This window comes from Anolis carolinensis, chromosome 3 (genome assembly GCF_035594765.1).
Source record: "Anolis carolinensis isolate JA03-04 chromosome 3, rAnoCar3.1.pri, whole genome shotgun sequence".
NCBI classification, from domain to species: domain Eukaryota; kingdom Metazoa; phylum Chordata; class Lepidosauria; order Squamata; family Dactyloidae; genus Anolis; species Anolis carolinensis.
Genome location: NC_085843.1, coordinates 102,990,626 through 103,015,500, shown reverse-complemented (window position 1 = coordinate 103,015,500; position 24,875 = coordinate 102,990,626). Strand labels below are relative to the sequence as shown.

The 24,875-nt window shown below is 40.3% G+C and overlaps 1 protein-coding gene across 22 annotated transcripts in view; it reads left to right on the top strand.

The window, feature by feature from the left end:
• Positions 1–24,875, top strand: part of tbl1x (transducin beta like 1 X-linked) — a 195,495-nt gene that overhangs the window by 68,520 nt on the left and 102,100 nt on the right. For 5 of the 22 annotated variants that reach the window (XM_016992369.2, XM_062975285.1, XM_062975276.1 and 2 more), the window contains 2 exons: positions 11,672–11,724; positions 13,816–13,870. The exons of 14 other annotated variants lie outside the window; for them this stretch is intronic. The gene's annotated coding sequence lies outside the window, so the exon portion shown is untranslated. The remainder of the gene's footprint in view (positions 1–11,671; positions 11,725–13,815; positions 13,871–24,875) is intronic. 3 more of the 22 variants (XM_062975286.1, XM_062975278.1, XM_062975282.1) reach the window with 1 other exon arrangement.

The window sequence follows — 24,875 nt, the reverse complement described above, 5'->3', positions numbered from 1 at the left end:
GCTTGAGAGCATTTGCAAATTGCGTTGGGCAAGGTAATCTGGGCAAACGCTTGGGATCCGTGTGTGTGTGGGACGCTTCCCTGAAGACTTGTGTGCTTTCCTGTGCTGTGACGTAAGTTGATTGGAATCCAGGGTCAGACGGCGGGAGGGATTGTGTGGGCATTTGTTTGTGCAAACCTGTGCTTACTCTTATTAGCTTGACCTTCCGTCGTCTTCTTGACGGACGCCATCTCCTGCTTTGAGAACTCGGACTGAACTGACCACGGCTTGTCTTCCCCCCTTCTTGGACTTGGAAAAACTACAAACGTCTGCTTCTGGCTTTGATCTACGGAACGGAACTGGTCTACTCAACTGCTACAATCCTTGGCTGATTTACTCGTGTTGGAGATCCTGTCTGCTGTGTGTGTGGGGGAGCGACGCAAGTTACTCTAAGCACAGTGTTGGCAGCAGAGAGGAATCTGCTGCCAATTAGTTGCATTCTTTGTATCTTTTGTTCCTTGGCTTTCGTTTCGTTTATACCCAGGCTGAAGCAAGCAGTTTGTTTTTACCCGGATTAAACTCCGGTTTAATCCGGTTTATCTTTTGAACATTTACTTTTGCCCCTTTTTGCTCCAAAAGGCAAAAACTGCCTGGCCCTTGTGTTTTACGGGCATTTTTGAGTTCTGTAATCTAATAAACTCTGTTACTTTGAATCTTGTGGCGTTCTGTCCTTGACATAAGGGCTGCACAAACTGCAGGCCTCCAGCTGTTTTGGCCTCTAACTCTCAGAAGCTCTAGCCAACTTGTCCAATAGCCAAGAACTCTGGGAGTTGGAGGGCAAAACAGCTGGAGGGCCGCAGGTTGTACAGGCCTGATATACATACTGAGATATCTTGGAGATAGGACTGAAATCTAAACATGACATTCATTTACGTTGAATTTACATCTTATACATATAAAATGAAGATAATTTTACATAATGCTGTGCACAAAAGTTTACGTACACAAATTATCAGAAAGCATACTTCCATAAAACCACATGTGGATAATTTTGGAATATTTCTGATTTTGGAATTCTTTATAAGGTATGTTAAGCCAGTCCTTGTTACCAGTTATACCACAATTTGTTGTGACGTGCTTTCAACTCAAACTCCGACAAATCGCTACCCGATCATAGTGTTTCATTGGTGAAATTTATTGAGAGAGAATTTGCCATTGCTTCCCTTTAAGGTTGAGGAAGTGTAACCTGACCAAGGTCACCCCGCAGTTTCACTGGTTGCTCAAGGGTTCAGTCTCGGCGCTCCCAGAGCATTAGACCAACATTTGTACTACTCCACCATGCTGTTTCTCAACACCATATAATGAAAAGAAATCACACATACAAAATCACTGCTCCAGCTCTGCAACATTGTAATAAAACAGAAGAGTAAAACCATAGTGGTTTTAAATGTGATTCCATTTGAACAGACCAAGGTTTAGAATCCCAGTTAATTTTGTGATCAAAAGTAATTTACAAAAACAGTACAGGCTTTGATTCTGGCTTTTATGTATCTTTTATGTATTAATATGTATCTGAATACTAATTAGGGTGGTGTTACAAGTATTTCCTTAAACTTTCAATGCTACTTGTTAAAAATTCACCCTGCAAATATTGGTCACAGATATTTAAACCTTAGCAGGTTAACAATTTCATATTAAAGGTGGCAGACAGTCATCATTACAGATTGTTCTTGTTCATTGCTGGAATTTTTATATACCTTTCTGAATCTTGGAGGCAGGGAATCCATGCATGATGTTGGTGTTTAAATATATAGGCCTCCTGCTTTACAAGGTTGTAAATCTGATAATTGATTGAGGCTACCACTGAAACATTTGAAAGTAGATGTGTTTCAAAGAGCAGTCTGTTATTTTACAAGCTGGTGCAGAGTTTGGATGTTTTTGGGTGATTCCTGTGGTGTAAAAAGCTTTTTACGATGATGATGATGTTATATGGTTGTGAACATGGAATAGTTATAATATTTCTGTAAGTCTTGTTTGATTCTGCTCAAAACCTGTTTATGTAGAAGGCTTCTTTTTCCTTTCATGCATACAATTAATAATTGTAGCTGAGAACAGGTGTGTGTGTGTGGGAGGGGGGGTTTCTTCTAATGAATCAAATTAAAACGTGGTTGCAGTTAATGAGATATTAAATGGCATTCTTGACTCAAAGGTAGTAAAAAGAGGAGAAGGGTGATATGATATAAAAAGAGTATTTCTTCCAAGTGGTTGGAAGAGATGTTATATATAAGTGATAGGGAAAGAGGCTTATTACTGTGGGGTCAGACTTAGTGTGTGTGTTTGCTAGCTCTTTGATATTTAGAAATGATCTCTACTGATCCTTTTGAGCTAAAACAGTTCCTGCTGTATCAAGCAAATCAGAAGCAATTAGTGGCATGTTCTTAAAGGAAGGAGGGTGCAGAGCCAAAGTTGCATTTTAAGTGTAATGGAAAATGTTGCTGCCAAGGAAATATCTGATCCTAATGTATTTTGTCGTCATAGTTGATCGCATCGCATTTTCAAGCACATAATTAGTAATGTGAACATGTTCTGGCCAGGAAAATTAAAAATCAAAGGGGAGAGGGAAAACGTGCAGGTAGAAAGAAACATGGAACTGGAGAAGTGAAATAGTGCACTGTTGACAGTACCCAAGTAGAGCTGTACACGTCAATAAAACAAGTGTCCTACTGTGCTGGAATACAAATGGACTGTCTGTAGCAGGATATAGCAACGCCATTTGGCAAAGAGGGATAAGCGAGCTTCTGGCATAGTGTAATTGAATTGACTGTTCTTCTAAAGATCCAACAAATTGTTTGTTGCTACATTCATCATCATAAGGCAGGCCAAACAAGTTGTCCAACCTAAGATTTTTCTAAGAAAAAGATATTAAAAATCTGCAGTTCTTGCTCTAACATTTACAATATTTAATTAGTGTTGTAGTTTAACATGTGTCTTGCAAAAAGCAGAGGTGTTTTGTACACAGTGTGAGAAAGTGAGACTATATATGTTTAAGAATTAGCCAACAGCGTGAACTGTCGCATTAGCAACAGAATTCATAGAGCAACTTGCATATTTTGCTACCCACAATGCTCCTTGACTTTTCTGTTTCCTTTGAGTAATGGGTGTGTTCATGTAACACAAAACTGTAATGATTTGATTCAACTCAAATCAATTTCTGAGATTAGTTATGTGGCTCACAAAGCTAATAAATAGGTGTGAAAATGCTACTGGTTGGCTAAATTATATGTGGGGTTTGCTAAGAGACAGTCACATCTGCCTTGTTGCTATTTTTGTTATGTGTACATTGCTTTGGGACCTCACAAAATTGCTGTTTCAGGATTGATTTTGTAAACCTTAAACATATGTTGAGTACAGGGATAGCTTTTATTATAAAAATGGAAGAAATCTCTTTCCTACTACCACACATTTCCTTGTTTGAATTTGCTGGGCTTTGACAGATGATGCAACAAGCAGCAGTATATCTGAAATGGTATATACAATGTTCAGCTGCAGTACGTAGGGAAAACCCTTTCAAGGCAGCTCCAGGAGACCGAATGTAAATTGTATTTTGACGGGGCCCCTGGGCCATGCCGTGATGGCTCAGCAAACGAGAAGCAGTTAGCTTTTTAGATTGCCACATAAGGAGAAGACAGGCGTTTTGATTTCTTGCACCACTGCGCCTCTGATAAGGCTGGAAATTGGAATCAAAATAATTAGATTGGCGAAACTGATCCTTGCAAACGACTCCAGTTAATTAAGGGGAGGGGGAAAGCTCTTGTATTAAAGACGGGCACACGTCTGTTTTCATCGACGATAATGGGGGTGGGGGTGATGACGACAACAATGACGACAAACCTGTTTCTTCTGTGTTACTCAGTTAGTACATTGTGTTTTCATAGGTAGGCATGCTTACATTTAAGATTCATAGAAAAGAGCAGCTAGGTCACTATCACATTTTAAATGGTCCTGTTTAAACTGAGAAATTTTATTGTCTTGTACGTTTTAATTTGAGTAGATGAGTTGGTAAGAATTCAACACTTCTGATAAACACATAAGGAATTGCAATTAATCAAATTAATTTCTGGCAGCAATCAGTTCACATTATTGTTGAAACTTGTGTAAATATTCCCAAAACCTTTTTCTGCTGCATGCTTGTAAAGGACACTAAAACACTGGAATTCTCAGGGCGCTTCCAGACAGCACTAAATCACGGGTTTAAAACGGGCAAAAAATCCCAGGACTTCAGAAGAGCTCCACATACAGACCCGTTAGTCCTGGGATTTCTGCCTCCATTGTCCAGACTTGCTTCGTTCCGAGATTTAGGGGCTCCCAAGATGGCTGCCATGGGACTTCTGCTGGAGACCTTGGCAGCTTCTTTTAAAAGCCTTGGGATGCGGATATATGGATATGTGGATTACTGCAAAAGTACCGTTCTTTGTCCTGGCCAGAAAAAATTGTGCCCTGCAGACATTTCATGAAGTATCTGCCACACAAACAAACCTCATGGGGTAGGACCACTTCCGCCCAAGTCAACACTGCACAATCAAACAGGAACACACACTTTTAAACCAGAACTTTGTCATTATTGACTATTTTTACAGCCTGGCTACCTGGCCATCTGTTCAGACAGATTTGGTTGTGTACTTGTGACATCGAACAACGGGATGCTGTTTCTGGGTTATGCATGATTTTTCCTATTAGCCACCTGCATGACTTTGGCTCTCAGTATTTACATTCCTTTCCAGCACATCCATGTCCCAACAGCCAGTACTAAGTTTTTGCCATGTTGTCAGCATAACCCCAATGAGGAACCACATGTACAACCCATCCTGTTCCCTGGCACAAGTACACCATGAAACCTGTCTGCACAGATGGCCATACAACAAGGTCTGAGTAATTATAGTAATGATGTCATTCTGTTCCTGGTTTGAAAGTGTATGTTTCTGTGTCATTGTGTACTACTTAATGTGAAAGTACTTGTTGCACCCCAGGAACTTCATTTTTCTGCCACAAAATTCATTAAACAGGTGATGGACGAAGTTCCTCTTCCCAGGACAAAGTTTTTGCCTCTACTCAATTGTTGCCTTCTTTTTAGGAACTGACCAATCAGAAACAAACATCTAAAACCCAGGAACAAACCCAGATAAAAAATTTGGTGATTTCTAATTTCAGGGACATACAGACATGCGAAAAGCCGGATATTCGGTTAAAAACCGCACTATTCCCGCATCTGTTGCTTCCACGTTTACAGGGAAAGGCGTCTGGCCACCCTCCTGATTTCTGTGGGAGCTCCTAGGATAAAGGTACTGTCTGGATGGGCAAGTGTCTTGGCTCATTCTCTCAATCACATTTAGATGGAAACATCTTTTCCTCTCTTCCTCTTTCCCACTCACAACACAATAGCATCACTTAGAGGATGCAGATGTGTGGACTGAGGACACCATCAGAAGGGCTGACACCAGAAGAACTGCATGTACAATTTTGGTGTAGAGTTTTCACATAATTTTCAATCTTTTGATAACAAGTATCCATGTAGTTAGATATAACCATGAAAATATTTTTGTAAGTCCATCCTACACATACTGTATCAGGGCTAAAATTCTTGTGCTGTTTAATTTTTTTGAACATGCGTTCCAATCAGAATTATCATTATTACCCAATTACAATGATGCTTTTCTCTGCATGTGTTACAACACGTGTCTTTGTTATGCTTTTTAAAATAGTTGCGAATTTTGTCAGTTTTCCTGGTGTTTCAGTTACAGCCAAAAGGACGTTAGTGGGATGATACCATACATTATTGCCAACCCTATACGCCAACCCTAATGATTCCACTGCACATGCATAAACTTCCCAGCAGCAGCAGGTTTAGCCCCCCCCCCCCCAAGGAAAGTTATGGCAGTAAAGAATTTCAGCATCTCACTAGATGATGTCAGTAGCCACATGCAGTTAGAGTCATGTATTCATAGTAGAAAGGGGTAAGGGCAACCTATCCAATCCCTGACATACAGGATTTACTCATCTACAAAAAGTTGAAGGAATTAAAAGTGTTAGTTGTGTGAAAGTATCCCCCTGAGTCCTTCTTCTCGAGTCTTGTGTCATGATACCTTTCTTCACAAACATGGTGCATTGCCTGGAATTTGCTTTGATGAATGAAGCAATATGGTGTGAAAATAATTTTCTCTATTTTTATTTTACTGTTAACAATCGAACATTTTAAGACTGTAAAAGTATAGTACTACATTAAACACATCCCATTTCACCTTCCTTTGTCAAGCAGTAGCTGAAGGCAACTAGCTGCAAAGTTGCCTGTCTGTGAGGAGTAACCATATCTGAGATCATTGATGATACATGTGACCACTTCATGCTTCTTTGTATTGCAAAAAAAGTAATCACCAAAACTACACAGATCACTGTGACCATGTGTATAAACCCTATAATACACATGATGTACACCATTCGAATGAGTTACATTGGCATAACCAATGAGCCCATGTCTTGGAAAAAAATCTATAATATGACGTTAGAATTTCAAACTTTTTACACAATATGTTTCTCATTCCTACCAGCAATTCCTGCCCACATTTGAAAAAATATGTAAGATAAGTTACTATACACACACTGGCAAAATCGTAGAGAGGATAGTCATCTAGAAATTTTCTAGGCCCTTTAGCATGACTTTACTAACCTCTGGTGGCAGTATTTCATTTCAGTAGGGTTTGCTATTGCTCACGGTTTGCTGTATCTGTGGCATGTTCAGGAAGATATCCTATGAATACTCCCTGTATACTCACACTGTATAATTAAAACAAGCTACAATTCAATTTTGTATATTTTGTCAGAAGCAACCCTTAATTCTGATTCTGAGTTGTGTAGAGAGAACATTGTATCAATTTTATGTTTAAGTTGTAATGGTATTAATGTCTATATGTGTACAACTATTACATTTCTTGTTTCCTCACAGTAACTGAGATGTACAAATAACACTGTGCTTGAGATTGCATTTTGTAATTTGTCAGTTTGATCTCTACAAGAAGCTGGGTGTCTAACCTCATGACTCTATTGCTTTGGAATCGCCTCTCCCGAGATGTTAATGTAACTGACTTTATATGCTAAATACTAAATTGCAGTCAATTGATGATGTTGCTCGTACTGTTTACATGGGTGAATTTAATAGATCCTCAGGCTCGGTTCTTCATTGACGCCGCTGAAGCCCCCACTTCGGGCTCAGCCCTTCCTGGGTGCACCCGAAGCGGCGGTGGGCAGCAGCAGCGGCGGCGACCATTGGGTTACTCGCCGCGGAACCCGGAAGTATTTTGTATTCTCGCGATATTTCTTCACTTCACTTCACTTTATTTCTTAATTAGTCACTCTCCACCAGAGTGCTCCGAGCGACTTACAATTTAAATTATCATTCCACAATATAAAATAGAATACAAGCTACTTCCTGGTTCCGCAGCGAGTGACCCAATGGTCGCCGCCGCCAGCTGTAAGTTTGGGGTGGGGGGCCTACTTTCGGGGGGGGGGGGCGGCCCTAGGTTGGCTTACAACCTGAAAAAACATAGTAGGTTCTAATGTTTTTTTAAACCTTTTGTCTCTGAATATTACTTAGAATATTTTTTTAAGGCAATAGAGAAATTGACAATGAATGAGTTAAATGTTTATTGTGTGGAATGAGTAGGATAGTTCGCTTCTTCCTCTTATGCAATCTACGTTTGGTATTCCTTTTCTGTTGAATCTTTTTTCATGAAGTCAAAAAGATGTAAATTTACACAGTCTAAAAAAAGACTCCCTTGGGCTCTGTTTCAAATTTGCATTCAGCAATATGCCAGGCAAGCCCTATTTATAGATCAGTGTATTATCATGAATATTCTTTCCTGGTCTGCATATATCTACAAAGAATTTTAAAATTCTTATTCACATTGAAAAAGGCAAAAATCCATCTTTCGACTCTGGTACATAGAAACACCGTACATTTTAAATTTGGCCAAGGAATATCAAAATTGTTGGGGTGTTTATATAACTGACAACATTCCATTGTTATAAGAACTGGGTATCTAAAATCTCATTTGAATTTGTGTACTATTCCCATTCAAGGTACACACGTATGTATTAGAAAGGAAAAGAAACCAAAATTGTTTATAAAATTATTAATGCTAGGATGTGTCTGAAGAATGACTAGTTGTTTTATGCTTCCCCCACCACACATGTCACATTTTTAGTATTAATTTGTGACAGTAGAGAAGTTCCCACCTCCACCTTTTTGCTTGGCCTAAATAAGCAGTGGGATCAAATTACAAGAAAAGAGATTCTACCTGAACATGAGGAAGGACTTCCTGGCTCTAAGAGCTGTTCTGCAGTGGAACTCTCTGCTTCAGACTGTGGTAGAGGCTCCACAATCCAAGAAAGCCCCCCTTGCCCTGGACCAGTACCTGACTGTGGTGGACTAGCTGAGGGCTAACAAGCTGAAGCTTAATCAAGACAAGACAGAGGTCCTCCTGGTCAGTCGTGGGGCCGATCAGGGTATAGGGTGGCTACTTGTCCTCGATAGGGTTGCACTTCCTCTGAGGACACAGGTCCACAGTCTGGGAGTCCTCCTGGACTCAGTGTTGTCACTTGATGCTTAAGCATCTGCGGTAGCCGGGAGGACTTTTGCACAGTTAAAACATATGCACCAGCTGTGACTGTACCTCGAGAAACCTGACTTGGCCACGGTGGTCTACGTCTTGGTTACATCTAGACTGGATTACTGCAATGTGCTCTACGTGGGGCTGCCTTTGAAGATGACCCAGTAACTGCAATTGGTACAAAGATTGGCAACCAAACTGTTAACAGGACCTAGCTACAGGAAGCACACAAAGCCTCTTTTGAAGCCGCTCCACTGGCTGCCGATAATTTTCTGGTCCCAATTCAAAGTGAAAGTTATGATCTATATTACCCTAAATGAAGTATACACAGTTGATGGCTTAGCCAAAATCAGGGCCTACAACTACTGGGTAAAACTGCTTGCCATGGCAAATGATAGACTGCCAAAACTGTGCCTGTTAGAGCAGATAGAAAATCAACATCAGTCTTCTTGGCTAGTTCATCTGACAAAATATATTAGGAGTTGTGGACTTCCGATTTGGTATCCAAATCTCTTAGAAGAACTAGACCCAAAAATAGTTGCTCAACGAGTACTGGATATAGAAGGCCAATAAGATATTGCTACCCTGAGTAAAGCTGGCTCATTGAAATGGTTAAGCCGTTTTAAACAGGTATCTAAAGACAGAAATGCCTAAACACCTCAGGAGGGTATTTACCAGAGCTCGCTTTGAGCAGCTGGATACGATGGTGAAACAGGAAGGTTTAATCAAGTTCCATACAACGAACGATTTTGTATTTGTGGAGCATCAGAGGTGGAGGATATCGCATATGTACTGTTCGGCTGCGAATTGTATAAGAAAGAAAGAGACCAATGCCTCGGGCCATACATTATTCACAAAACACACTGGGACCCACATATAAAAATTTCATTTTTGTTGGCCGGCCAGAATCCTAAAATAACACACAAAACAGCCTTTTTCCTATTCAAAGCAACACAGCTAAGAATTGCATATTTGGAATCAATTGGGGTAAACTGTGGAGGTGATGCAGATATTTGACTTGAACTGGATCTTGTTAACAGCTTGTTTATTTTAACTTATTTTTTTACCGTGGGTTGTATGAATGTCTATGTGTTAAATGTTTTGATACGGCCCGATGGGCTAATCAATAAAATATGATTTGATTTACTACCCTAAATTTCTTGGGTCCTGCTTATCTGTGTGACCATATCTTCCCCTACGAACCAGTGTGGGCTCTTAGATCTTTCAGGGAGGCCCTTCTCTCGCTTCCACCTCAGTCCCAAACATGTCTGGTGAGGACGAGGGAAAGAGCCTTTTCTGTGTGACCATATCTTCCCCTACGAACCAGTGTGGGCTCTTAGATCTTTCAGGGAGGCCCTTCTCTCGCTTCCACCTCGGTCCCAAACATGTCTGGTGAGGACGAGGGAAAGAGCCTTTTCGGCTCTGGAACTCTGTCTCTACGGAGATTAGATTAGCTCCCACCCTAGCCACATTTGGCAAAAATTTGAAGACTTGGATGTTCCAACGTGTCTTCGAACAATTGGTCAGTTTTTATCATCACCCAGTCTTAATTGTTTAATGCCCTAAACTTCAGCACCTTATTTCTATTCCTAATTTTATTACCTTGTGTTTTTGCACATACCTGCCTTCCCTTGCAATTTTTAATAGTTCCACCTTCTGTCCTGACACCCACTGATGTATTTTATGAATGTTTATTTTATTGTTTTAATTATATATGCTGTGTTATTGTGTTCTGTTTTTATCTGTTGATTCTTGGGCTTGGTCCCCATGGGAAGATGGAGGCGGGTTATAAATAAATAAATATTATTATTATTATTATTATTATTATTATTATTTTATTCTATGGAGGCTTTTAAAAAGAGGCTGGATGGGCATCTGTTAGGGGGGGCTTTGATTATGCTTTTCCTGCATGGCGGGGGGTTCCAACTCTGTTATTCTATTATTCTATGATCTTTATATTCCTGCAGGTTTCCCTGCTATCTTGGATAGTGAAAGCTAAATTAAGAACAACTTAATCTTTTATGCCACAATTGCACTGATTATCCTTTGAAAGCAATAATATTCCTGCAGATTAAATTCAAGTCAGTAATAATATAAACTCACCCAAATAGATTTTGTTTGTTATGGATTGGTGAATGCTCTGTTGCCCTTTCATTTCTGTTGGGTTAAGTAGTTTAAATATTTTAATTAAAATTGTGACTGCTCACAATATAGGTCCAGCCCAGAATGAGCTGTTTAGTACAGCCATCCACATTTGCTGGGATTAGGGGTGCATGACCCCAGTGTAAGTGGAAAAACTGTAAATCTTTTTTAAATTTTTTTTAACTTGAGATACTACTGCTCTAGGATCTCTAGGTCCTCTAGTGCAACTCTATAGTAAACTTTCCAGGGAGAACATATTAATAAAATACTGTATGCAAAAAAATCAAACCCCCAAAACTGAAACCCACAAATGCAGATGTCTGACTGATCCTACTCTTAAGCAATATTGTAAAATCAGTATCTCCATCTCTATTCCTGTTTTCTAGATGTTTTAAAATGCATAATAACCAGGGTAGGCTTAGATACCTGTCCACAATGGAGTCTAGTAAGTCTGTGTAAAATGGGTCTCTGACCATTTTTAATACAGCTTGGGTAAGTAGGAAAGAGAAATAGAACTGTCTGTGCATGTTATTCACCCAAAATCGTTTTATATATAGTTTCTGTTATCCAAACTATCCACGACAAGGAGAAAAAACAGCTTGAAATAAAGGCGGATGGCAAGGGAAGGGGAAAAAAAGAAGGAATATAGCAGTGCCTTTGGCACTAGCTGGTTTTTATTTTAATATGTACTTTTGTGGATATCTATGTATACCGATACACATACACACACTTCTTCAGATGCAGTAACATAGTGGCATCCAAACCACAGGAATGGAAGTGAGATGCCTGTACTTTCTCCATTAGAGTGGGGAACAGTGTTCCCCATACTCTTTATAGACTGAATTGGGATTGTTGGCAGGGTAGATTAAGCCTTATTTTCATGATTATAGGTGACATCAAACAGCAGCTGCAATGTTTCAGCTGTACAGAGGTGCACTTCCAGGTGAGTATCTTAATTCCGTGGACAGCTTCATTACAGAGGTAGCAGACCAGAAATGGCTATCACATGACATAATGCAATGCATTACTTTCATGCATTAAAGTCTTAAGTCAATACTTATTAATTATTTGCATAGGTAAAGGTAAAGATTTTCCCCTGGCATTAAGTCTAGTTGTGTCCAACTTTGGGGTTGGTGCTCATCTCCATTTCTAAGCCGAAGAGCCGGCATTGTCCGTAGACACCTCCAAGGTCATGTGGCTGGCATGACTGCACAGAGCACCATTATTTTAGTTAGCAAGTTCAGCAGCTTAGCAGTTTAACTGTCTTTTCCACCGAAGGCTCCTTATTTTCATTAGTTCCTGGGAAAGTGAGATCTGACCCTATAAATTATATCCCAAGTTTGCTGGTTATGTGGCTAAATTATATCCTAGAATCAAACCTTACTTGTATTGTGGATATGTGAGTTTCTAACCCTTCTTTGTAAGATTGATTCAAATAAGAGTTGAATTATTTGTGATTCTATCAATCATTCATAAGCTTTCTCTTCTGTGTTTGGCTGAGGGTATAATTTTGATTTTTTTATTATTTTTTATAACTTTTGGTTCTAAATGAATAAATGCTTTCAAATTAACTGCTGTGAGGTAATTCAGTCATAACCTATTTTATTATAACCAGAAGACCTATTTCATTCTGTCTGTTTTCCACGCCTTGCTTTTTACCACATTTTCCACCATATTTCCTTTATTATACTGAACCTTTTAATATGAACCTTAAAGTTTGACCCTGAGTCATGTTAAAGTCTATAATGAATTATAGATACTATTTTATTTTCTTCACTTAACCCATTGAAAAATGATGCTTAGTTTTAATCTAAGCCTTGATTGTTTAACTGCTTTGCAGTTTACAGCCTCATTTGTAAATAGTAACGCAATCACACACTGATCTCTCATTTATACTCTATACCTCTATGTTTCTGCTAAGCTCTTTTTCTGAAGTAATGTAAGTTAAGACTAAAACGTGTATTATAAAGCAAAGCCTCCATTCTGGAAAGTGGAAAGGGAAGCACCACTTCTCAAATTAGTGAGCGTAAACAGTTCAAACTGCCTAGAGTCCAATTAAATATGTGCTTATAATGTGCGACTGTAATTAGTTTGTACATGTTTTCTATTAGCACAACAGACCTTGGTATGGGGCACAAGCAGTTCTAATGACAAATCCCTAGTTCTGTTGCATAGCGTTACTTATTCTTTTATTTGACTGGGAAAGATCGTAAAACTAATCTTAACATTCCCACCCTCTGATGTTGCTGTAGTGCTAACATGCTGACATAGAAACGAAACTTAATTGCCTGAGGCATGTAAACTAGCATTACAACTGGACTGTCACCAAGTGCATCTTGCTATCTCCTCCCTGTGATTCTCCCATTGACAGGTAAACCACATCACTAGCTCCTCATCCCTCAATGTTCCTATCACCCATCATACCTCAGAGGGTGGGAATTTATTTCTTCCCCCACCACGCTATTCCTAAGCTTATTAATATAAAAAGATATAGTACCTATTCTAGATCTCTTATAGCCTTTTTACTATTCTGTGTCCTTTCTAGGAGAGTGTTGGGGGATTATAATTAAAATAAGGAAGATAAATTAAGATCTATTCTGCGTGTTCGTGACCTGCAATCTTTGAAGATGTATATGTGAGGAGTCACGCTATATGGAAAAATCCAAATAAGAACCTGTTGATTACATTTGAATGGTTAAGTTTATTTTGTGAGCATCTTTCTCCAGAACAGTGTTAGCTATGGTAATATTGCCATGACAGTCCTGACATGAAGTTTTAAAATTGGTGCCCATGCCACGGATATGACGCATGCACTATGCATGTACATTAAAAAAGAAAAACCTATTATTTTAAGATAAACAAACCCCATATGTGTTTGTATATGTTTATCGGATTTTTTAAAATTGAAACTTCATCTCACAATCTTTTTGTTCCCTTTGCTTCATTTCCATCTGTTGCTGACTTGTGTGAAAATGGATGTGGTTGCTACCTGTTTGTGGCCGCCTGGTTGTTTATCCCTCTCCGATTGCTGCAGGCATGGAACAGAACAGCTATCAAGCAATTCAATCTGGTTTTCTGAACATAACAGTGTAAGGAAAAAAAATGTTATCTTGTTTTATTGTTTTTTTTTCTGCCTCCCCCAAAGCGGTCCTAGAAGTTGATCACACAAGAGAGAGCTCCTGTGTTGAATTGTTTCCCTTGTGAATACTTCATAAAATAAGTTACATTGTTAAATGCAGCATTTATGGTTTTATTTTGCAGCGTGACACAAATAAAGCTAGGTGTTCCTTTGCAACAGCTGTTCAGATTCATATTTGTCTCTGAATATGCGACTGAAAAGATAAGATTTGAGTTGATAATAAATTACTTTATTTGAAACCTTTCCAACAAATATATCTCCTGGTTTCTATTGCCACTCTGTCAAAGTGAATGTTTTGGGCTTCTTTTTTCAAAGTTTGAAATGAGGCTCAATACCAATTTTAGGTTGTAATCTGTCCTGTAATTTCAGAGGAAACTCCCAAAGAACTCCAGCTAACTCTTGCTCTGAATTCCATTTGCAGCATGCTGTTGATCTTGAGAACACATTTTACGTGACTTATTTAGCCTGTTGCATTTATACCTGTCACCTTTCCTCCAGTGAATGCTGTACATCCTTTTATTCTCAAAACAATCCTGCTAAGTACAGTAGAGTTCCGATTATCTGAGTTAAATGGGCGGGCCGCGTCTCAGATAGCTGGATCTCTTGGATAATAGGGAGGCCTGGCCCGGTGCCTTTACTGAAGGGAAGGGGAAAGTCTTCCCTTCAGTAAAGGCCTGACGGGGATTGGGGAAATGCAGCACCTGCTGCTAAACCGCAATGGGTGCCTCGTTTCCCCAGAGTCCAAAGCCTTTACTGAAGGGAAAGGGAAACCCTTCCCTTCAGTAAAGGCCTGACGAGGGCTCGCCCCTTGGGAAGCACCCCGCGAGCATTGCTAGGCAGCAGCGATCGCGGGGCGCTTCCTCCTCCCTCTCCCTCTCCCTCTCTCTCTCGAACTCGATAGCTTCACTTATCCAAGGTTCTGTATTATCCAAGGCAGTCTGCCTTTTTGTAGTCATTGTTTTTGTAGTAAATGTTACAATGTTTTGGTGCTAAATTTGTAAATACAGTAATTACTACAGAACATTACTGTGTATTGAACTGTCTTTTCTGTCAATTTCTTGTAAAACATGATGTCTTGGCGCGTAATTTGTAAAATCATATGTAATTTTATGTTTAATATGCTTTTTTCTTAATCCCTCATTATCCAAGATTTTCGCTTATCCAAGGTTCTGCCGGCCCGTTTATCTTGGATAAGTAAGACTCTACTGTAGTTTTAATGGTGCCACAGCTTCCCATTACTCCCTGGTTAGTAAGTGATGTATGAGGACCTCAGATCAAGATCAAACATAGTTTAATATCCTGGCTTCCATGTAAAATTAAACAATAGATTTTAAGTTTAATATCTTTCAGAATTATCATATGAAGGGATAACACCTTATTCTAGAGCTGTTAAATTTGGAGAGAAAATGGAAAAAGGGAAGAAAACCATTAGATCAAGTGGCGGTTACATTGAGGGCGGTTTCAATCACAACTCCAGTGCAAGTGGAGCTTACATCTTCTTTCTAAGCAATTTTCCCAATGGAGGGGTTAGCATTGTGACTGCCATTTTCACAGGGCGTTGTTTTGGACATCCTCAGGTCTCAGGTTGGCAGCATGTATGCCTTTGTTGATGGTGTCTATCCATCTTTTCTTTGACTGTCCTCGTGGTCATCCTCCTACAATCTCCAAATGTAGTGCTGTTTGTGCTACTGATGTTGGTTCTCTTCTCATGACATGGCCTTACCACTGTAGCCTTGCTTCCTTCATTTTATTGCTGTGGCAAATTCCATGAAGATCTAGTCTCTTATTCCCAACAGGTTTGGAGAAAAGATCCCTTCCTAACCATAGAAATCTTTCAAATGTTATTGTTTCAAGGGAGATGGCTCTAAATTTGAACATGGGGATGTGGAGAGGTTGCTTATTTTCTGTGTGCTGAGTCTGGTCCATCATAGAAAAGAAAACGTGAGATGTCTATGTGAAATGGCTCATCCTCAACAACAGGACTCTGTTTGTAGAAATAGCATGGCAGCACAAGGAAAACATGTCTGAAAATTACCACAGCCTCGACCCTCCACACTTTTTAAACTTCTGGTATCTTCAGTCTGTGGACAGAATTGTGGAATTGCAGTCAAACTTTTATAAATGGGTATTGACCAAAACCACTAGTCACAGCACCAAAAAGATCAGAAACAACATGGATTTTTAGATACGTTGTTAGCATTTTAATTTATATTAAAGATAAATATGGATCTAGGTAGATGCTATATAAGTAACCTGGCTTTTAAAAAGCATTCTAACAAGCAAATATTATATATATTATATATTATAAAACATTCAATAGCAATGTGTTTCTTAAATAGTGCACTCCATGTTCTATCATGATTATTAGTTCTACATGATTTTTCAACATAGGGTTAGAGAGATGCTTATTGTGTTATTTTCTTGGCCTCCTGTGTTGATGAGAAGAATGTTTAGGTGTTATACTGAGCTCTGATGAGCACCTAACTATATAGTAACTAGCTGTGCCCGGCCACGCGTTGCTGTGGCGAAGTATGGTGGTATGGGAAATAAAGTATTGAGGAATTGGTAATTAAGGTAAAGGTTTTCCCCTGACATTAAGTGTAGTCGTGTCTGACTTTGGGGGTTGGTGCTTATCTCCATTTGTAAGCTAAAGAGCTGGGCAGAAGCTGGGGTAACAGTGAGGGCTCACTTCGCTCCCCCAATTCAAACCTTCGACCTTTCTGTCCAAAAGTTTAGCAGCTGTGCAGTTTCATACAGTGCGCCATCAGGGGATATTATTTCCTAAAGGTTGTGAATATATAATATTTGTGTTTGTTTTTGTATGTGTGTGTTGGAGGGAAGTATGAATGGTGAAATTAGGCAAAATGATTAGCATGTAATGGTCTTGTAGGTTTAAAGCCTGGCTGCTTCCTGCCTGAGGGAATTTTTTATTGGGAGGTGTTAGCTGGCCCTGTTTTCTGTTTGGAATTTCCTTGTTTTCAGAGTGGTGTTGTTTGCAATATTGTATGTGGTTGTAGTGTGTGTGTAGATGAAGAAGTACACATATGCAGTGCTTGAGCGCATACATTTTAAAAAATCCTCAGAAAACAGAGGATTTGCCAGAGTTTGGTGATGGGAATACTTTGTTGGGAGGTTAGCTGGCCATGATTGTTTCGTGTTGGACCTTGTTTTCAGAGTGTTGTTCTTTATTTAGTGTTCTGATTTTAGAGATTGTATTGTTGTGTTTTATTATACCACAGTAATTTTTATATATTGTGATTTTAGTGTTTTTGAATACTTGGAGGCAGATTGTGTTCATTTTCACGGTTTACAGCAAAACAATAATAATAATAATAATAATAATAATAATAATAATAATAATAATGACTTTGGTAATACAGAGTGTCTCACTTCCTTCTAAGTTTCCTTTGTGGAAGAATCCTTTGTTGGGAGGTGTTAGCTGGTTCTGATTTTTTTCCTTTGTGGAATTCCCAATTTCCCTGCTTTCAGAGTGTTGCTCATTATTTAATGTCCTGGTTTTAGAGATTATATTGTTCTGTATTATTATAGTAGAGTAATTATTTCATATTACAGTAGAATCTCACTTATCGAACATTCGGTTATGCAATGTTGTGGATTATCTAACGCAGTGTGCCTTTTAGTAGTTAATGTTTTTGTAGTCAATGTTTTAAATTCATGGTGAAGGACAGATGTTTTGGAATTCAACTCTCACAATTAGTAACAGCCTACCCACAGTTAGGATTTGTGAGAGTTGAAGTTTAAGCCATCTGGAGTGCTGAAGTTTGGTCATGCTTGTTGTAAGTGCTAAACTGCCAAGTGTATTGTTTATGGTTGTTAGTGTCTTTGAGTATCCCTTAGGAGAGGAAAGTGGGGTATAAATATGAAAAGAGAAAAGGTGGGGTATAAACATCATAGTTGGGTTGCTGTAAGTTTTGTAGGCTGTATGGCCATGTTACAGAAGCATTGTCTCCTGGTGTTTTATCTGCATCTATGGCTGCCATCCTTGGAGGTTGTGAGGTGTGTTGAAAATTATGCAAGTTGGGTTTATATACCTGTGATTCTGGCCATGAAAGCCTCGACAACACATTAAATATTACCATAGTAATAATCTACTACTCATATCAACAGAAACAACAATGACATATGGGTTGGTTGTTTGGTGAAGTTTTTACAGCTGTTGAGGTATCCTTAGTGCCTGGCTATACCACAGAATAAAACTGATTTAGTTCCAGTCTTTTAAGGTTATACACCAAATTGTAAATATCAGAGCAGTGGTTGCAAACATTTGGCCCTGCAGGGACGGCGTCAGGACACAGACTCCTCTTAAAGGGCCACACACAATGAGTAAACATAATAAACGTTTATTAAATGATATTCTGAACCTAGGAACACTTAACTTCAGTGTTCCTGGTAAAAGTAAAAGTCTTTGCTTCAAGAAAAGGCAAAAAATGTGAGAACAGAAAATAATCTGGATTATCCTGCCTGATAATCCAGTTTAACACCAGCCAAAAGTTCACTGAGACTATAGTCACACCAAGCTACGGCACAGAAAGCCAGGAGAGGGCCAAACGCACACCTGTAGCGGGAGCAGACGACACCGTTGTCCAAAAGCCAAGCCGAATCCAGAAACCAAAGGAGAGCCAACCGGGAGTAGCAATGCCGTCATCAGGAGCCAAGCCGAATTCAGGAACGAAAAGGCGAACCAACCGGGAGTAACGATGCCGTCGTCAGGAGCCAAGCCGAATTCAGGAACCAAAAGGAGAGCCAACCGGGAGTAACGATGTCGTTGTCAGGAGCCAAGCCGAATTCAGGAACCAAAAGGAGAGCCAACCGAGAGTAGCGATGTCGTCGTCAGGAGCCAAGCCGAATTCAGGAACCAAAAGGAGAGCCAACCGGGAGTAGCAATGCCGTTGTCAGGAGCCAAGCCGAATTCAGGAACCAAAAGGAGAGCCAACCGGGAGTAGCGATGCCACCATCAGGAGCCAAAGGGGAAGCCAGGAAACGCCAAGCCAGGAACAAGCGAAGCCGTTGTCGAGAGCCAAACCGAATCCAGGAACACGAAGCTGTACAGCCGGGACCCAAGCCCAACAGGAGAACAGGCAGCGATAACCCAGTGTCCAAAACGACACCTTGCCTTCTGCAAGGAGTCTGTACTTCCAACTCCACTTTTAACTTACTCATCATTATCCGAGGATGATGAGGCCTCCGTCCTGTCATCATTATCCACAGTTTATCTTGATCTCATACATGAACCTCGCCCATCATCCCTCCAGTCCTTCCATCTTTGTTCAAGACTTAGATCTCCCCATGTCCCTGGTGTATCAGTAGTTTGCCAATCCCCTGATGCATTCCCAGGAACTGGCTCTGCACACACACCCACTTGAGTCTAATCTGCAGCACTTTCCATCTCACTCCCAGACCCATCATTCCCAGAAAAACCCTCAAATGTTTCATCTTCCATGGGAACAGTAAGTAGATCCCGGATCTTCTTCCTTTCCCTTTCCTCATCTGACTCTTGCCCCCGAGTTGACCTTTTAGTTCCTCTATTCACTGTTAACCCATCTTCTTCCAGCATTGACTCCTCATCACTAGAGAACCCTTCAAACGTTTCATCCTCAGAAGGAGCCATAAGTATTTCCCGGACCCGCTTTGCTTGCTGTTCCTAATCAAACACCTGCTCACCATTAGCCCTTTTCCTCCTGCTAGCAGTTCTACTAGTAGTAGAACTATTGCCCCCTGGCCCAACTACAACAGACGGTTTAGTTCATTTCCCAGAATCCCCGACGGTTGGCCAATACGTCGGGGCTTCTGGGAGTTGAAGTTCCATGGGAATTAAAGTGATAGGAACTGCCTCTAGTGTGGATGCACCTGAAAGGAAACTGCTTGGACTCGAGGATGGATGGAGGAGGGCCTTGACTTACTGTGGAACTGAAAATCCGCTATCGCCAAGGCATTTCAGGCAGCGGGGGTGGAGAAGCCCCCTCAGATGGTCTTGGCTTGGGCAGCTGGGAACCACAGGAGGGCGGCCCACGCCAGCCACAAAGACGGACCCATGGTCCTGCCTCCGCCCCTGCCCCATCCTGACCACGTCTGCAGCATTGCCCGGGCCAAGGGAGAGGGGCGGGACAAAGAAAGGGCACGCCTGGCCAATGGGTGCCCACCAAACCAGAGTGGGCGGGGATAATGCCTCTCACTGCCCGTTTTCTCAACTCCTGGCTCCGAGAAGAGACAGCAAACCAATGACTGGAGTCGAATGCACAGGTGAGGGGTGTGTGTGTGCGTGTGGGGGAAGGGTTTTGAGGATTCTGTCTTTGTGCAGGCAAATATGGTGTGTTCTCGTTTTTGGGCTTTTTTTGGCCCCGTGATTGTTCCTAATGTGATATTTTGTTGTCTTGTCCTTGAGGTGTGGATGAGAGGTTGTGCTGTCAGTTTTCGAGATTGTGGGGTGTTTAGTTTTGTTGTTTTGTCGGGTGCGTGATTTCATCACTCTTTTATATATATAGATATATGCTATTTGACTGTTCTGAAGTTTTATTCTGGTGAAGAGCCATCAAAATGTGTTATGTCAGTTTTATTGTATTGTCATGTAAAAGGAAGGCTCACCTGCACTTACGCTCAGTGTACATTTCCAGCACAAATAATAAGAATCACCTTTGGGGTGTTTTGTTTTTCCAGTGACGCCTCTGGTTCATTCGCTTTCCTACTTTCTTTTCATCTTCATGGACAATTAAATGCCGTATGCTTGTTAAAATTTCACTGAGGGTCACACATCTCCTTGGTGGGTTAGACTCTGGCAAGTCCTTTCAAGGAAATAATAAAACATGAAACATCTGTGAAAAGATTGTTCTTCATTTGAGAGAATTCTTGCAAGTGTAGTAGGTTAAACCTTGGCCTTGGAATTTCCTCCCCTGCTGATAGCAGTTACATATGGTGAACACAAAATAGTCTGGGTGTAAAGTCAACAGGGGTCAACCCTTGTGTGAAAAGTGGGAGGGAGTGACAGTATCCGTTTCCACGGTTCCATTTGAAACATGGAAAATAATCACATATAACTTTGACCCACTGGAAACAAAGTCAGAAGCACAACATTATGTGACACTGTACATCTAGGTGCATCAGACTTTTTGACAAATATGATTACATTTTTGTGTGTGATCAATACATAATGTGGATTTTTTTCTTTTGATGTTTTAAATGGATATGTGTATGTGTGTGTGTATAACAGATCTTGGAATGGTTCTTAAGAACGATGAAAATTTGTATGTGAGAAACAGTTTAGAAGCAAAATAATTCAGGTCTTTTGATATTTAGAGCTTTTAAGCCCCATTATGTTTCTTTGGAACTGCTTGTAAAAGATCAAAATATTTATATTTTAGTTAATCACAGTCATGGTTTAGTGTAATTAATTTTAACTATAGATGGTTTAAAAATTCCAGATTAATAGTTTAATGTTGGCTAATTATAATTCATCTCAGATGTTTAACTCAAGTCAGCCTGAAATATAACTTTTCTTTTAACAGTGCAGAGAGGGCCAAGGAGGAGGGGGCATGCCCAAAACTCAGGCTTCCTTATGCCATTTTAAACCATTGTTTCATGTCATCTAACTCTGCTTCTGCACAGCCATTTAATCTGGGTCAGGACATGGATTAAAGATAGCCGATTTGCTGTGAAGTACCTGTGCAGGCACCCCAGGAACCAGTAGTGCCAGTAGTGACAAAGATCCACTGAGCGCAGATCAACCCGATCCAAGGAATATTCTGTTCTCCCACCTCCTACAAGATGTGCTTGAGAATCAGCTTTATAGGGAAGCAAGGCAAAGCAAGAAAGGGAAAGCCAGCATTCCCATGAAAATGCTGTGGTTTCCTACTGGGGGTAATGTTTGTTTATCTTTTGGTCGGGCTGGGTTCTTTTTTTTTTTTTTAATGCTTCAGCATTAGCCCTGTCCACATAAATGCTCCATATTTGACTTTAAACTTTTCACTGTGCATTGTTTATAAAGTAATCAGCCTCAGTGGGTTTTGTGGCTTGATCCAGAATTTGAAGTGAATTCTTTTAATATGCTGTTTCCGGTTGAATGCATGTAGCAGTGAGTTTTAAATTTTATGTTCTGTAGGCATCCTAATTTTGAGTTAGCTTCAATCCAGATTTTAGTGCTTGTGTAGGAGGGTCCCAAATGATGCCTTCATGTTTCAGATTAAATGTATGTGGCATCTCAAAAACCCAAAATACAGAGAACTCTGTATCTAGAACTTTTCAAAATGAAAATATTAGAGGCTGAAAGGCTTCTCAGTTTGTTTCTTCTTTGATGTTCAATGAATCTGCTGCGCTGCCACAATTTTAGTTTAATTAGATTTATTTACAGTGTTTTGTTCCTTTGGCAGATTCAAGTCAGTGTACATAATATTTTCTGCCAGTCTGTCATCCTTGCACTGTCCAGATTACATCAATAAATTAAATGTTACTGTTTTCAGTGAAGCGGCTTGCCAGATTCCATTATTCTTCACTCAGAATAGTCACACTCGCTAGGAATTATGGAAATTGTTTTTCAACCGATCTGGAAGGTGCCAGGGTAGGGAGGACTAATCTATATATAAAAATGTTCTGATCGTTTTTCCCTTAACTCAAACAACAAAAGTGCTGGAGCAAATAACACCAAATTTGGCAACAAAAGACATAGTCATCCGGTCTGTGTTTTTACAACAAAAAATAAACATACTATGTGGAAATGACACAAAACCCCCAAAAACGCAATAATGCCTTCCGCGCACGTGAGAAGACCCCCCCCCCCCACACACACACAAACAAAAACGTCATACAAGGCTGACGCAACACTGCCTGAACCCCAAGGGAGCCATTCAAGCCATTACTGTCCTGGCCTTGTGAGCGGATTATGAGAGACCACAACGTCCCAGGCACCTTACCCCTCAAGAAAAAGTGTCCACCAAGAGAGAAGACAGTACACGGTTGGTGGGCACGCCATGGCCATCCTTCCACCTGTCCGTCCTTCCCTCTGCGGCCTCCATGACTCTCCGGCAAGAGGAGGAAGACAAAAGCCCTTTCTTCCCTTTCCCTTCCTCTCTGCCCTCAGAGTCCAACGGGCAAAGCGAAGCTTGCTCAGGCTCCCAAATCAGGGCAGGCAAAGAGAGACCCTGCCTACAGAAATGGCCACCAAAATCCCTCACACAAACTTCAGCCCTCAAGGAGTTTTGGACTTCAACTCCCACAATCACAAACTGCCTACCAGCTATTAGAAATTGTGGGAATTGAAGTCCCAAACACCTAGCGCGCCCAACAAAATGAGGGAAACTCCTACCATGTCACAAATAACATTATAATATATACCAGGCATGGGCAAACTTAGGCCCTCTTCGTGTTTCGGACTTCAACTCCCACAATTCCTAACAGCCAGAATGGTAGGAGATGAGGTTAAAAACACCTAGAGGGCCCAAGTTAGCCCATGCCTGGTAATTACAGATAAAATATACACAAATATATCCAAAAAAATACGGGCTGCAAAAAACTAACCAACATGAATAGCAATAAATAGCCTTGAATCATCAAACCCTACCAATTCCTCTGTTCAATGAGGGCAGCAGCTGATGTTTGGCAGTGTGAGTGCGCACAACCACTATATACGGGCACTTCCAGAAATATTTGCTCATGACATTCCACCCACATCTACGGCAGAAAACCCTCAAGCTCTGAAGCCACGAGGCTACTCTGTCCCATACAACCAGGCCTATAAAGGATGCCCGATGTAGAAAGCGGCCAGGCTTTTAAGCTGCAAGACTATTCGGTGCAGTTCAAGCTGGCCAAACAAGTAAGTAGCCAGGCTTCAAAGCGGCTCTTTGATTGAGGGTGCTACTCTAGCTACTCCAGAAAACGGCCAGGCTTTGAGGCTACAAGGCTATTCACTGCTATTCCATCTGGCCAACAAATGATTCCCATAAACCACAGCAGTGCGTGGCCAGGCAAAGCTAGTTTATACATAAAATACATTTACAGGGGACTACACTCTACTTTGAGATGTAATAGAAGATTGCTCCATAAAGATGCAAAAAAGTTATCACAGATTTCTTTATCTTAAATTAAAAATTAGTGTCTCAATGTGTTACCATCTGATAATTGATAACAGCTGAAAATTTTATTGGTTTTTTTAATCTGCTCACTGGCTTTTGCACACAAACATTAAGGAGTTGCATTAAACATTTTATTTGTATGAAATGCATTTTTCATGCATTGTATATTTAGTGTTGTTATTGCAAAAAAATAGCCCTGAACCATTTTTTGTAATAAATAAGGGCAAAAAAATGAAATGTGCTAAAATTCTAGATGAGTTAGAAGAAAATTTATGGTACTTTTCAATCTTATGTGCAAGAACAACATGAATGAAGGACAATGTCCTTTCTGATATGCCATCAAGTGCTGATTCATTGCTCTACCTGCAAACGGATGGCATCATGTGTCAACATTACACGTGTCATGGGCTATTATTTAAAAGATGCTTGTAATGTCTGCTTATTTATTTATAATGTATAATTGAGATTTATATCCCATTAATGGCTCTTAAAAGCCCTCAGGGAATATATCATGCAAAGCATAAAAAGGCAATTAGAAAAGCTAAAAGCATTAGTACAATAACAACAAAGGTGCATCGGCTAAGTGATACACACAGGAAAAAACAAAAGCAGACTTGCAGTAACAGCAATTGTGTTGGAGTGAGGGAGGGAGACAGCATTTGACCTTTTCCAGTATCAGAAGGGCAACAGAAAAAAACACAATCAATTTTTGTGACAAGCAGACAAGAATTCTTTCATGTCTCTTAGGACTTATTATGTGAGTGCCAAGTGACACATCCAGCAAACCTGGCCGTTCGCCTGGTCTAATATACCCTAGGATTCTGCGGTGAGCCTGTCATTACACAATGTCTATGTGCAGAGTGTTATTATAGAAGG